The following is a 15,324-nucleotide window of genomic DNA, read 5'->3' as shown; positions in this document are numbered from 1 at the left end:
TAGAAAAATGTTCCCACAGCTGATATCAGAGAAATTACTGCCTGTGCTTTTCTAGGATTTTTATGATTTCAGGTCTCACATGTATGTCTTTAATCCATCTTATTTTTGTGTATGGTGTTGCAAAGTCATCTAGTTTGATTCTTTTAAATGTAGCTGTCCAGTTTTCCCAGCACCATTTATTGAAGAGACTGTATTTTCCCCATTGGATATTCTTGCCTCCTTTGTCACAGATTAATTCACCATATAATCATGGGTTTATTTCGGGGCTCTATTCTGTTCTATTGATCTACGTGTCTACTTTTGTGTCAGTACTATACTGTTTTGATTACTATAGCTATGTAGTATATCTTGAAATCTGGAACTGTGATACCTCCAGCTTTGTTTTGTTTCTCAAGATTGCTTTGGCTATTTGGGGTCTTCTGTGGTTCACACAAATTTTAGGTTTATTTGTTCTAGTTTTGAGAAAAATGCTGTTGGTATTTTGATAGGCATTGCCCTGAATCTGTAGATTGCTTTGGGTAATATGCACACTTTAACAATATTAATTCTTCCAATCCATGAGGATGGAATATCTTTCCATTTGTTTGTATCATTTTCAATGTCTTTCATCAGTGTTTTACAGTTTTCAGAGTTCAGATATTTTACCTCTTTGGTTAAATTTATTCCTAGGTATTTTATTCTCTTTGGTGCAATCATAAATGGAGTTGTTCTCTCAATTTCTCTTTCTGCTACTTTATTATTAGTGTATAGAAATGCTACCAATTTCTGGGTGAATTTTGTTATCCTATAACTTTACTGAATTCATTTACTACTTTTGGTAAATTTTTGGTGTCATCTTTAGTGTTTTCTATATATAGTATCATGTCCTCTGCAAATAGTAATAGGTTATTTTCTTCTTTACCAATATGGGTGCCTCTTATTTCATTTTCTTATCTGGTTGCTATTGGTCTGACTTCTAGTATTATGTTGAATAAAAGTGGTGAGAGGGACATACTTGTCTTGTTCCTAATCTTAGAGGAAAAGCTCTCAGTTTTTCACCATTGAGAATGATACTAGATGTGGGTTTTCATATGTGAGCTTTATTATGTTGAAGAATGTTCCCTTTAGGGGCACCTGGGTGGCTCAGTCAGTTAAGCGGCTTCCTTTGGCTCAGGTCATGATCCCAGGTGCTGGGATCAAGCCCTATGTCGGGCTCCCTGCTCAGTGGAGTGCCTGCTTCTCCTTCTCCCGTGCTCTCTCTCTCTCAATCTCTGTCAAATAAATAAATAAAATCTTTAAAAAAAAAAAAAGAATGTTCCCTTTAAACCCACTTTATTGACTGTTTTTATCATAAATGGATGTTGTACTTTGTCAAATGCTTTTTCTGAATCTACTGAGATGATCACATAAGTTTTACCCTTTGTTTTGTTGATGTGGTATATCTTGTTGATTTGTGAATACAAAACCATCCTTGTATCCCCAGAATAAATCCCATATGATTGGTGAATGATCCTTTTAATGTAGTATTAAATATGGTTTGCTAACATTTTGTGGAAGATTTTTGCATCTATGTTTATCAGGCGTATTGGCCTGTAGTTTTTTGTTTTTGTTCTTTCGTGGTGTTTTGTCTGGTTTTGGTATCAGGGTAATGCCAGCTTCATAAAATGTATTTGGAAGCCTTCCTTACCAAACATTTGAAGAAGCGTTAATACCTTTTCTCCTCAAACTATTCCCAGGGTACCTTTTTTATATAATAATATTTTTTTATTATATTATGTTATTCACCATACAGTACATCCCTGGTTTTTGATGTAAAGTTCGATGATTCATTAGTTGCGTACAACACCCAGTGCACCATGCAATACGTGCCCTCCTTACTACCCATTACCAGCCTATCCCATTCCCCCACCTCCCTCCCCTCTGAAGCCCTCAGTTTGTTTCTCAGAGTCCATAGTCTCTCATGCATGGTACCTTTTTAAATAACTACTCAGAGTAGAGCCCATGAAAAGTTAGTGACTGCCATCCCAACTATGTTACAAACAATAGGTGTTTGCTACCCTGCTCTCTATCTCCTGTTTCCTCATGACCCAGGATGGAAGACTGCCATTACCCGTGGCTCATTGTGCACACCCCCATTTCTGGTATCTGTAAGTAATAAATCTTGTGACTTTATGTTTCTTTGAGTGACTGTATTGAAATCACACCTTCAGTCCAAATAACTCCAGGGTTTTCATTTCCCCAAAGTGAGAGCTCAGATGCCAACAGAGCTACCTGATGACACTATGTGAGTGGCTTGTGCCTCTTCATTCACCAGTTCATAATCTGCATATTCTTAATTTAATACACCAGCTATAGGCCCCCAACACATACTGTCAAAAAGATCCAAAGACAGACACTGGTCAAAGCAGTAAAGATAAATTTTATGCAGAAACTATTATAATTAGAGGAAAGAGACTTCAGTGTAGAACTCAGCTCAATTATGAATACAAGAAGGGTAAGTAGGAATCTATAGCCAAAGAGCGAGATGAGGTCAGTGGAAGGAAAATTACCAAGAGGAAAAAGACATCAGAATCTTGCTAAACTGACTAAACAGAAATCTTGCTGAAGGTAGACCAAGGTGATCAAGAACGGGGAGATTCTCCATAAACTGACTTAGCAGGAATCTTGTTAAAACTGGGCTATGCAGGACTGGGGCCCAAAGTCAAGGCCTAGTCAAGAAGAAGGCTAGAAGGAGCTTAACTAAAGTTACATCAAGCAGAGAGTTTTCATGAACAGCATGTATTTTATATTTTTATATTTTCTAAATATTTTAAAGGTATATAAGCAAGCCAATAAACAGGTAAATGATATATGTACTGTTTATTATTATATCTTTTTATGTATATTATATATTTATATATATTATCATTATTATTTATATAGGCTCATAGCAACACAGGACTCCTCCCAGTTCCACACTAGAATATGGCAATTGGAAGACAGCCAGAACCTTTCTCCTAAGCAAAACCCCTTAGCTACCCACTGTGCCCAGGCATGCGCACATGGTAGGGTAGACACCTCAGGAGGATAGAGACTGGGAAGAGGCCCCAGAGCACACTCAAGAACATGTGGGCAGGGAATTCTAAGGTCGCAGGTGCCTACATGTCCTTTTAGGACTATGAACTTATTCCCCACAAGAAAGAGGACTAGAACAGGCCACAAAGTGTGGTGCTCAGAGAAGGACTTCTCTTGACAAGGAATAGAAGTTTTAGGTGTTTCGAATGAGTAATGCTGTAGAGTAATGAAGTTGTTTTAAAAGCTAAAATAAAATAATCTGACAGTATGAGATTAAATAAAAAGTCTCCTATCACCCATTTAGATGATTATGTCCAAAATAGAAAGGTATACATTAAATTATTTTCAAAATGAGTTTTTTAATATACAAACACATCACACAATATATAATGATACACACACGTATATGTATATGTTAGTGTGTGAATATAAAAAATTCATATAACATATATTTATAAATGCAAATTATGGATTGAAATGTGTCCCCCTCAAAATTTGTATATTAAAGCCTTAACCCCCAAGGTGACTGTATTTGCAGTAGGGCCTTTAAGAAAGTAATTAAGGCTAAATAATACCATAAAGGTGGGGCCCAAATCCAATATAACTAGTGTCCTTATAAAAGGAAGTGACACCAGGGATGCAAACAGAGAAGAGGCCATGTGAGAACACAACGAGATGGTGGTCATTTGCAAATTAAGGAACGAACTTCTGGAGAAACCAAACCTGAACACCTTGATCTTGGGCTTCCAGCCTCTAAAACTGTGGGAGAGTAAACTTATTTTGTTTAAGCCACCCCGTGTGTCACTTTGTTATGGTAGACCTAGCAAACTAATACACATATCTTCACAGAATTCTGGGAATCAGTTGGCTAATTTCATTTTGCAGATAAAGAAATTACTACTAAGATAGTATTGTTGTTAAAATTTGTAATAATCATTATCTCTGTTCCCCAGAGAATCACAAGACAAAATTATTCCTTAAATGCAAAGAAAAGCAATTCAGCATTACATCTCCCCCAAGAATACTTATATACAGGATGATGCAAAATTAATCATTTAAACTGAACACTTTCGAGCGTAAAAAGGGAATACTATTAATAATTATGCTAGGATAAAGATATAAATTGAGATTGATCAAAAACAGTTAGCCACTGTACTTATAAAGTTTATTCATCAAATTTTCTTTATTTTCTTTTTTTATGTTCTTTATTATTTTTTATTTTATTTTTTATTATGTTCAATTAGCCAACATATAGTACATCATTAGTTTTTGATGTAGTGTTCAATGATTCATTAGTTGCGTATAACACCCAGTGCTCATCACAACGCGTACCTTCCTTAATACCCATCACCCCCCTCCCTTCTGTAACCCTCAGTTTTAAATATTAAATATTTAAATATTTTAAATAAGATCATACCAAGAGCTAAAACTATAAAAATAAAAAGCATAATCTCTGCACAGGGAATTTACAATCTATTTAACAAAGCATAAACAATTCTGTACACTTAATCACAACATCGCAACAACTTCTGTAGACACATGTTCCAGCAGATACAAGCTCAGACTAGGCACTGAATGAAGCTTTGGAAGGGAAGGGAAGGGAAAGGAAGAATGAAGGAAGACTGCCTCAAGGAGGTGGCATTTGAGCACAGAATACTGAGCATGAAGCTGTGTGGCCTTTAAAAGCCTGGGTATTCTAAGAGAAAAGAGGAAGTATAAGACAAAGCACTATAAAAAAGAACATGATCTCCAAGCTCACAATCTCTGAATATAGTTAAGTACTGGAGATTGTAATGGAAGTGAAACTGGAAGTATATTGGAAGGCTGTATCACTGAGGTGTGCATGTGACATTCTAAGGAATTTAGATTTTATTCTGGAGGATGTGTTGCAAACTGGTCAAAGTCAATTTGGCCATTTAAGAAATGCAGGTTCTTTTTAATTTTTTCAGCTTTATTAAGGAATAATTTACAAATAAGACTATAATATACTTAAATTACACAATGTGATGGTTTGCTATACCTATACATTTTGAAAGGATTATCCTCATCAACTTAATTAACACATCCATCACCACCTATTAACCTGTTTTTGTCTTAGCAAATTTGAATTACACAATACAGTATTATCCATTGTAGTCACCATGTTATACATTAGATCCTCAGATCTTAGTCACCTTACAACTGTAAGTTTGTATCCTTTTACGAAACTCACCCCATTTCCTCATCCCTTACCCCCGGCAACCACCACCCTCCTATTATTGTGAATTTGATTTTTTTTAGATTTCACATCCAATGATTTCACATCCAATGATACCATGCAGTATTTGTCTTTCTCTGTCTAGCTTATTTCACTTAGCATAATGCCTTCCAAAATAATCCATGTTGTCACAAATAACAGATTTTCCTTCTTTTTTAAGGCTGAAAAATATTGCATTATGTGTGTGTATATTTCTTTACCCGTTCATCTGTTGATGGACACTTAGTCTGTTTCCATGTCTTGGCTACTGTGTATAAGGCTGCAGTGAACATGAAAGTGCAGGTATCTCTTCAAGATAGTGATTTCATTTTTTTCATATACATATCCAGAAGTGGGATTTCTGCACAATATGATAGCTCTATTTTTAATTTTTTGAGGAATGCCCATATTGGTTTCCATAATAACCGTACCAGTTTATATTCTCACCAACAGCATACAAGGGTTCCCTTTTCTCCACATTCTCACCAGCATTTGTTATCTCTTTTTTTTTTTTAGAATGGCCTAACAGGTATAAAGTGGCATCTCACTGTGGTTTTAATTTGCATTTTCCAGATAATTCATGATGTTGAGCATCTTTTCATGTACCTATTAGCCATTTGTATGTCCTCTTTGGAAAAATGCTTATTTGGACTCTTTGCCAATTTTTTAGCTGGGTTATTTCTTTTTATCCTGTTGAATTGTATGAATTCCTTATATATTTTAGATATAGCAGATATCAGATATGTGGTTGCAAATATTTTCTCCCATTCAATAGGTTGAATTTCATTTTGTTGATGGTTTCCTTTGCTGTGCAGAAGCGTTTTAGTTTGATATAGTCCCACTTGTTTATTTTTCTTGTTGCCTTTGGCTTTAGTTTCAAAATTAGAAAGACTCATGTCAATGGGCTTACCTCCTATGTTTTCTTCTGCGAGTTTTGTAACTTTGCAGCTGATGTTCAAGTATTTCATCCATACTGAGTTGACTTTTGTGTATGGTGAAAGACAGTGATCCAGTTTCATTCTTTTGAATGTGGATACTCAGTTTTCACAACATAATTTTTTGAAGAGACTAGTCTTTCTCCATTGTATATTGTTGGTGTCTTGTTGAAAATAAATTGACCGTATATGGATGAGTTTATTTCTGGGCTCTCTATTCTGTTCATTGATCTCTGTGTGTTTTTATGCCAACCATTTGGTTTGATTACTATAGCTTTCTAATATAGTTTGAAATCAGGAAAGATGATTCCTCCAGGATTGTTCTTTCTCAAGATTGCTTTGACTATTCAGGATCTTTTGTGGTTCCACACAAATTTTAGGATATTTTTCTATTTCTGTGAAAAATGCCATTGGTATTCTGATAGGCATTGTACCAAATCTGCAAACTGCTTTAGGCAATACAAACATTTTAATAATATTATTCTTGCAATCCATGAACGCTGATTATCCTTCCATTTATTTGCATCTTCTTTATTTCATCAATGTGTTATAGTTTTTGGTACATAGATCTTTTGTCACCTTGATTAAGTTTATTCCTAGGTATTTTATTCTTTTTGACACAATAACAAATGGGATTATTTTCTTAATTTTTCTTTCAAATTGTTCATTGTTAATGCATAGAAACACAACCAATTTTTGGATGCTGATTTTTTTATACTGAAACTTTAGTGAATTTTTTATTCTAACAGGTTTTTGGTAGAGTCTTTAGGGTTTACTACATACAGTGCAGTATCTGCAAACATTGCTCTGGTTAGGACTTCCCATACTATGTTGAATAGAAGTGGCAAAAACAGGCATCCTTGGTTTCTGACCTTAGAACAAAAGCTTTTCGCTCTTCACCACTGAGTATGATATTACCTGTGGGCTTATCATATATGGCCTTTATTATGTTGAAGTATAGCCCATATATTCCTAATTTGTTCAGAGTTTTTATCATGAAAAGATGTTGAATTTTATCAATGGCTTTTCTGCATCTATTGAGGTGATCATATAATTTTTATCCATCGTGTTTTTTAATACGGTGTATCACATTTATTGATTTCTAGATGTTGAACCACCCTTGTATCCCAGGAATAAATACCACTCAATCATGGTGTATGATCTTTTCAATATACTGTTGAATTTGGTTTACTAATATTTTGTTGAGGATTTTTGCATCTCTGTTCATCAGTGATATTGACCTATAATTGACTATAGTGTCATACCATTGTGGTCAGAAAAGATGCTTGATATGACTGCAATCTTCATTTTGTTAAGACTCTTTTGTGGCCTGGAGAATGTTCCATGTGCACTTGAGAAGAATGTGTATTCTGCTGCTATTGAATGGAATGTTCTGTATAGATCAGTGAGTTCTATCTGGTCTAACATGGAGTTTAAGTCCAAGGTTTTCTTATTGATATTCTGTCTCATTTATCCACTGTTGAAAGTGGAGTATTTAAGTCCCCTACTATTATTGTTGCTGCCTATTTCCCCCTTCACATCTGTTAATATTTGCTTAATATATTTAGGCTTTCCAATGGTAGGTGTATTTATTTATAATTATTATATCCTCCTGATGACTTGATCTCTTTATCATTATATATTGACCTTCTTTGTTCTTTTATTACTGTTTTGGGTAAAGGCTATTTTCTCTCCTATATAAGTATAGCTAGCTCTTCTTTCTTTTGGTTTCTACTTCCATTGAATATCTTTTCCCATCTCTTCACCTTCACTTTAAGATTCTTTCTTTGCCTTTAACTTTTGGCAATTTATTATAATGTGTCTCAAAGTGGGTCTCTTTGGAGTCATCTTTTTTGGAACTCCCCAGCCTTCCAGATCTGAATATTTGTTTCTTTCCCAGGTTAGGGAAGTTTTCAGCCATTATATCCTTGAATAAGCTTCTCTCCCTTTCTCTCTCCTCTTTCTGGTACCTCTATAATGTATACAAGTATTACCTGACAGTTTCTCATAAATACCTTAAGCTATCTTCATTCTTTTTTCATTTTTGCTCCTCTGATTAGGTGAAATCCACTGCCCTGTCTTCAAGTTCACTGATCCTTCTTTCCATTAGATCTACTGTGCTACTGAACCCCTCTACTGAATTTTTCAGTTTAGTTATTGTATTCTTCAGTTCTATGATTTCTCTTTGGTAATTTCTCATATTTCTGTCTCCTTGTTGAAATTCTAACTTTGGTCATACATTCCTCTCCTGATCACATGAGTATTTTTATGAACATTGTTTTGAACTCTCGATTGGGTAAATCATTTATCTTTATTTCATTAAGGTCAATTTCTGTAAATTTATCTTGTTCATTTGTTTGGGTAATGTTCCTCAGTTTCTTCACGTTTTTACTTTCTGTTAGTTTCTGAGCATTAGATATAGCAGACACCCCTCCCAGTCTTGATGGTCTGGCCTCATGCAGGAGACACACTTCATCAATCAGCCCAGTTCAAGTTCCTGGTTGCCTCTCAAACCTTTGTGATTTTTCAAGCTGCCATCTTTGTTCTTAGTGGTTCCCAGTAATTGTGGGTATGCCAAGTTTGTCAGTGTCCCAAAGTGTGGGAAATACAAATATGCCTGTTCAGGCTCCCAGAGAACTATTAATTGCTTACCCCTTTAGCTCCCCAGTGGAGGCTAATTGGAAGCTCAACCTTCAGGAAGCAGCTGGGAAAGTTAGGAGATTAGATATGTAGTCTAATCCCTATTAGGGATAAATCAGGAATGAATGTTTTTGCATACTCATTCTATGCTAAGCCAGAGGGAATAGTTAGTGGGAGTGCTCATGCCCAAAGAGAACTGCCTCTGTGTTTTATGTGGTCCTGGGTGATTCATGAATGCCAAGCTCTGTAAGTTCCTAGGCATGGGTCATTTGGGAAACAGTCCCTTGGGTGGCAGCCATAACTGTGGGGGTGCTATATGTGTGGGCAAGCTCCTTCCAGGGAGAAGCTGGTAACTTGGTTTTACTGATGGAACAAGGCAAAGGAAGAAAGCAAAGAAAGTGCTCTCTAGCTCTTTCAGGCTCCAGGAAGGTATTCAGTCAGCACCTAAATGTGGTTTAAATAGAAGTTGAACCCACAGACAGCAGCTGGTAAAGTATGAAGTCAAACCCCTGCCATGGAAAAATTCAGAAGTGGGCAAATTTTGTTGGCTCTCTCTGCACTGAGTCCAGGGACACAGCCATGGGGAGTGTTTATATGCATGCTAATTGTTCTTTTGTTTGTTATAGTCCTGTGAGCCTCATGAATGCAAACCTCATTGGCTCTCAGAGCTAGGTGATTTGGGGGCCTGTTCCTTAGGTGTTAGTCTTAAAAGTTGGGTTATTATATGTGTAGTCCACACCCTTAGCTCCTTCATGAAAAGCTGGATATCGAGGGTTCCCTCCCAACTGTAAGATAATGCTCCAAGGGTGGAATTCACGATCAGAGTGGTCTCAGTGCTTCCTACTCACTTCAATGTGAGTATTTCCTCAGCTACCCAATGTGTAGGAGTCATTCAACTAGTTTCCAGATTTCTCTCAGAGGGTATTGATCTCTGTGTAGTTGTATATATGGTGCATCTGTGGGAGGAGGGAAATTCAGAAGCCTATATTGCCATCTTGGTGATATCTTGTAGGTTCTTTATGGGAATGTTTATATCTGCCCATGTTATAATATGGTGGAGTTATTCATTCCCTCTTCCCCAACCCTACATGGCATGTTACAATGAAAACAAGTCTCCAGATTTACTTAACTTATGTCAGGATTCAAAAAGACCAATTTATCACAGTCCTCCTCTCCAGATTCAGAATTGATCAAGATATATGAAAAAACGTCAGGTAGGAACTGAAACATAACTTTTAGTATTAGAAAAACTATATTGGAATCTCATTTGAAATTGCATAGGAATGAGATTTGACATTTGTTTTAACTACACAAGTAGCCAAAATAAAAATCCAGACAGAATCTGAGGTAGTTCCTTATCTGAAGAGAATTTACTGAGTTTAAATATGGGTAAGATCAATTTTAGCAACATCAATGAGGTCATAGTCAGTGGGCTAATTATCTCAAGGTGGTGAGCAAATTCAATTTCCTAGGACAAATACAGCTTGTAACTTTAGTGAGCCAACACAATTTCCTACAACAAACATTTGAATAAGTCCTGAGGTTAACACAGTCTTAATATTATAGGTTATAACATTAGGAGATTAAAAATAAAGCTCAGTCTTTCCTTAATCTTTCTTATCTGAAATGAATGGCAAATGCCACAGTCTTATAGTTTGAATTCTTTAAGTACTTGTGTCAACAGTATTTATTCTGATTCTGTATTTCTTTAATTTTAAACATGGTTGAACTTACCTGCTCAATGTAGGCAATTCCAAACTTGCCTGATATGCTTACCTTCAAGAAGAGAATACCACAAAAGATCTGGGGACAGAAGGTCAAGAGGAAGAGGAAGGGATAGGATGGAGAGAGAGGAGAGAGATAACTCCAGTAAACCAGAAACTAGGGTTATACACTGAGCCCCTTTTTTCAATCTCACCAAAAAGTCATCACTCCCACTCCTGAGCAGAAGAGCAGTTTAGAGGTGTGGAGAATAATGAATGCTTACTCCCAATGAGTGCTTCTAAATGGATGAAAGTATTAATGGGAGTTCTTATTTATGACCAGAATGAACTTGAGGAGAGGAAAGTATGTTTCCCCTAGAGATAATATTGCTTAGGAAGTGTATGGCAAATGAGAAAAGGAGGCCAATGATGGAATATTGGAGAAAACAAATGATAAAGAAGCAGGTGGGGAAAGAGAAACCAGCAAAGGTAAAGGGTAGCCAGAAAGGTAGGAGGAGAAATAACCCTGGTATCTCAGGAACATAGATAAGATAATATAAAACTGGAAAAAAAGTTTCAAGAAAGAGAAATTGTTCGTCACCAAACATTACATAGTCTATAATCTACATAATAAAGATAATGTGTTATGAACCCCTTTGTGTCAGGCACAGTGATACATGTGCAGCTCAGCCAATCCTCTAAATAGGAGGTATAATGATTTCCACTTGGCTAAGAAGAATACCAATATTAAGACAAATTAAGTAACTCATGACAGAGTTGGGATTTGAACTTATTACTTCTTTCTGATCATAGGGTCTATTACCTTTTCACCATGCTGCAAAACCCCTGAGAATGGAAAATTTGGCCAATGTATCAGATACATTTTATGCACCTCCTCAAGGTCTCAAGGCCATCACTAGACTCTCAGCTTCTTGTTCCTTTTTTCAGCTATCCTGCAGCTGTTCCTTCCAGAAACATGGCCTACCAATTCCACTGGGATTACCAATGTTCCTGCTGCCTGGGATTGATGAGTTACTTTCCCAGTGAAACTGGGCTGTTTTCTCTGGCTTTGAGTCTCTCACAAGGCTCCAATCAAGGTACCAATCAGGACTACAACCATCTCAGGCTTACCAGAAAAAGCACCTAAGTTCACACATGTGATTATCAACAATGTTTGGTTCTTCATGAGCTGCTGGTTAGTTCCTTGCCATGCAGACCTCTCCATAGGACAGCTCACTACATGGCAGATGCCTTCATCAGAAAGGGTAAAAGAGTGTGGATGACAGGAAGATGGAAGTCACAGTCTTCTATAACCTAATCTCAGAAGTGACTTTTTGCAGTAATGACATCACAAAAAACACATCACTAGAACCAGCCCATACCCAAAGGGAGGGGATTACACAAGGGCATGAAGAACAGGAAGTGGGGATCATTGGGAGACATTTCAGAAGTTTCAGAAGCTGTCTATCACACCCAGAATGGCTAGGCTGCATCACCAGGCTGCCTCTGTGCATCTTGAATTTCTGACCCCTACCACTTCCATACTTGGAAGAAACATTATTAAACACTCCATCAGCAGCTTCCCTTGCTCCCTATGTTTGACAGAGAAGGAGTGCATTTTGAAACTGGCTGCTAAAGTAATGTTCAAAAAGTAAAGGGCCTCCTTGATGACGCAGCGTATGTCAGATGATGTCCATCCCATTAGACACCTTCAAGGACCATGGGATAGGCTGCCAGAGTACAGTTGGCTCCTGGAACAACTCTGGCCAAGTGTTGTTCACTGCTGGTGGTGACTACTAGATGTTCTGGCAGAGCAGGCCCCACCTAGCCACACTGAGGACTTTGGGGTTCACTGTCTGGGACACAACTGTAACTCATTCATAGTCCACCAGGACACCATGGCACATTGGGAAGAACACCAAAAACAGGTCACTCAGGATGGTCGTCGTTAGCTGCAATTTCAGTATTGTTGGGAAAGGACAGTGAATTAAGGACTTGGGATTATTAGTCTTAATTCTGCAAATCCTAGTATTTAACCAGAACTGGAAAAATTAAGTGCATTGATAGATGTATTAGTCAGGGTTTCCAGAGAAACCAAACCAATAGGATGTGTGTATTTGTGTCTCTGTGTGTGTACACATATATACATGTGTATGTATATGTGCATAAATATACTCTCTCTATATATGTGTGCACATATACATACACACACAAATATGTACATATATATGCAAAAAGAGAAGGAGATACTGATTTATTCTAAGGAATTGGTTCATGTGATTATGGAAGCCTGGCAAATCCAAATTCTGCAGAGTAGGCCAGCAGGCTAGCGATCCAGGGAGGAGTTTTAGTTCAAGTAAAAGGCAGTTTCCTTCTTGCTTGAAGATCAGTCTGTGTTCTCTTCAGGCCTTCAACTGATTGGATAAAACCCAGCCACATTATGGAAGGCAATCTGTTTTATTCAAAACCCAATGATTTAAATATTAATCCCATCCAAAAACACCTCCATAGAAACACCCAGAATAATGTTTGACCAAATATCTAGTCCAGCCAAATTGACATATAAAATCATACATCACAATAGGAAACTTGCAAATATTCCTTTTTGCTGAAAGCCCATATTTACCATTATTTCCTTAAAGCCTTGAATTGGCCCAAATTCTCTGTAATGATATTTCTCTTTTGCCTTGAGTCCCAAAATGACTTAAGAATATTTTTCCTTTTGTGTTCCTCACTCTATATACATTTTTAGATCAATAGCTATATTGTAAAAATCCAGTCCTCTGATTTATAAAACTACAATGAAAAGAAATCTTCAAATACAGTCTGTTAAACTTGATGTTGGAAAGTCTGGAATGGTGTTAGGAACTTTGGGATGTTAGTTAGAAAGTAAGTTCCACAATTTGCCCTCTTATCTTGGTATTTAATGAAACGGGTATTTTCATGTGATAGAGGGGACAAAACTGGAAGGAGAGTAGGGAAGATACTATAGTAGCAAAGCTTATATCTTTGTGAAACAGTCCCATTTTCTAGTCAGACTTGTGTCATTCAACCCATACATGTGAACCAAATGTCCTCAGTGTGAACCGAATGTCCTCACCTCCCCAGGGGCCATGGGCCTTAAAGCAACTTAGGGTTGCCTAGCGTTTGCAAAAATTCAGATTCCCATGCACCTGCCCAGAAACCCTGACTCAGTAAGTGATTCTGGAAAGGGACCTGGAATCTGTTTAACTGCTGACCAAGTGGGGAAACTCTGCAGCAGTGAGGAATCTAGAGACAGGAAGAAAACAGCCTTTGCCTTAGTGTCAAGATTCACCCATAATGTGTCTAGCTCCATTCCTACTCTCTCTCTGACTTCCCAAGCCCATAGTACCTATGTATTCTGCAAGTTCCTTCCCTTCTCTCTAGAACTTGAATTTGTCTCTACTAGACATATTATCTGCTGTATCACTATTATTTATTTTAGTTCAAAGTTCTGTCTCATTCAACACAGACTTGCCCGCTGCTACACACAAGTAAGAAAGACAAAGGCCCTACTCTTAGGTTGGCTAGATGTTTGTTTCTCAGAGTCAGGCCTATGTCTTTGAGCCACATATTAAACTACTAATAACTTTCTAGCCATTCTAAACTGAAAATATATCCAGAGATCCCTGAGCATTGTCCAGAGAAATTATCTAACAAAGCTTTTTCTTTCCTTAAGCTTTGGCTCAGTTCTGAATTATTCTGAGTTTTTTCCAAATCCCTCCATAGTTGATGAGCATTGATGAGGTTTCTCTCCTTCCTAATCTCCCAAATACCAATGTTATTTTGTTATATTGTTTTTAATAATGTTAAGCCCACCTGTGGTTGATTTCAGCCTCAAATCCTTTCCTTTCAGAGGCCCCACTTCCTCCATTCCATGTGATTCCAGTGGGGCTTGCCAATCAACAGACCTTACCCTCTCACCCCAGAAAACACAAGAACTAAGCTTGCCAGTAAGAGTATCCTATTCCCCAGGACTTAATGGATGGTTAATTGGTCCTACACCAAGGAAGAACACTCAGAGGGTTTTGTTTTGTTTTTTTTTTCCTTCAGGGATTAATATGGATGCAAAATAAAGTAGAGCATATACTAGAGTAAAGATTTAAGGACCATTTGGGTATGAATATACTAGGAACCGTCTTTCCTATCATTTGAATGAGAACCTGAAATAGAAGTGAAGCCAACAGAAAATAGTCCCTGATGAGGGGCGCCTGGGTGGCTCAGTGGGTTAAGCATCTGACTCTTGATTACAGCTCAGGCCATGATCGCCCCCACATCAGGCTCTGTGCTCAGCAGGGAGTCTGCTTGGGATCCTCTCCACCTCTCCTTCTGCCCCTCCCCCCTCTCCAAAATAAAATTTTAAAAAGAAAGAAAATAGTTCCTCATGAACATAAATGCAAAATTCCTTAACAAAATATTAGGAAACCAAATTCAACAAGACATTAAAAGGATCATAAACTATGATCAACAGGGACCTATTCCAGAGATTCAAGGATAGTTTAACATCCACAAATCAATCAATGTGATACACATTAACAAAATGAAGGATAAAAATCATATGATCATCTTAATAGATACAGAAAAAGCATTTGAAAAATGCAGCATCCATTTATGATGAAAACTCTCAAAAAATTGGGGATGGAGGGAACATACCTCAACATAAAAAGGTCACCTGAAAAACCCACAGCAATTATCATACTCAATGGTGAAAAGCTGAAAGCTTTTCCTCTGATCAGCAGTAAGACATGGATGCCCA

Source organism: Ursus maritimus, unplaced genomic scaffold (genome assembly GCF_017311325.1).
Source record: "Ursus maritimus isolate PB19 unplaced genomic scaffold, ASM1731132v1 scaffold_10, whole genome shotgun sequence".
Lineage (NCBI taxonomy): Eukaryota > Metazoa > Chordata > Mammalia > Carnivora > Ursidae > Ursus > Ursus maritimus.
This window is presented reverse-complemented; position numbering follows the sequence as displayed.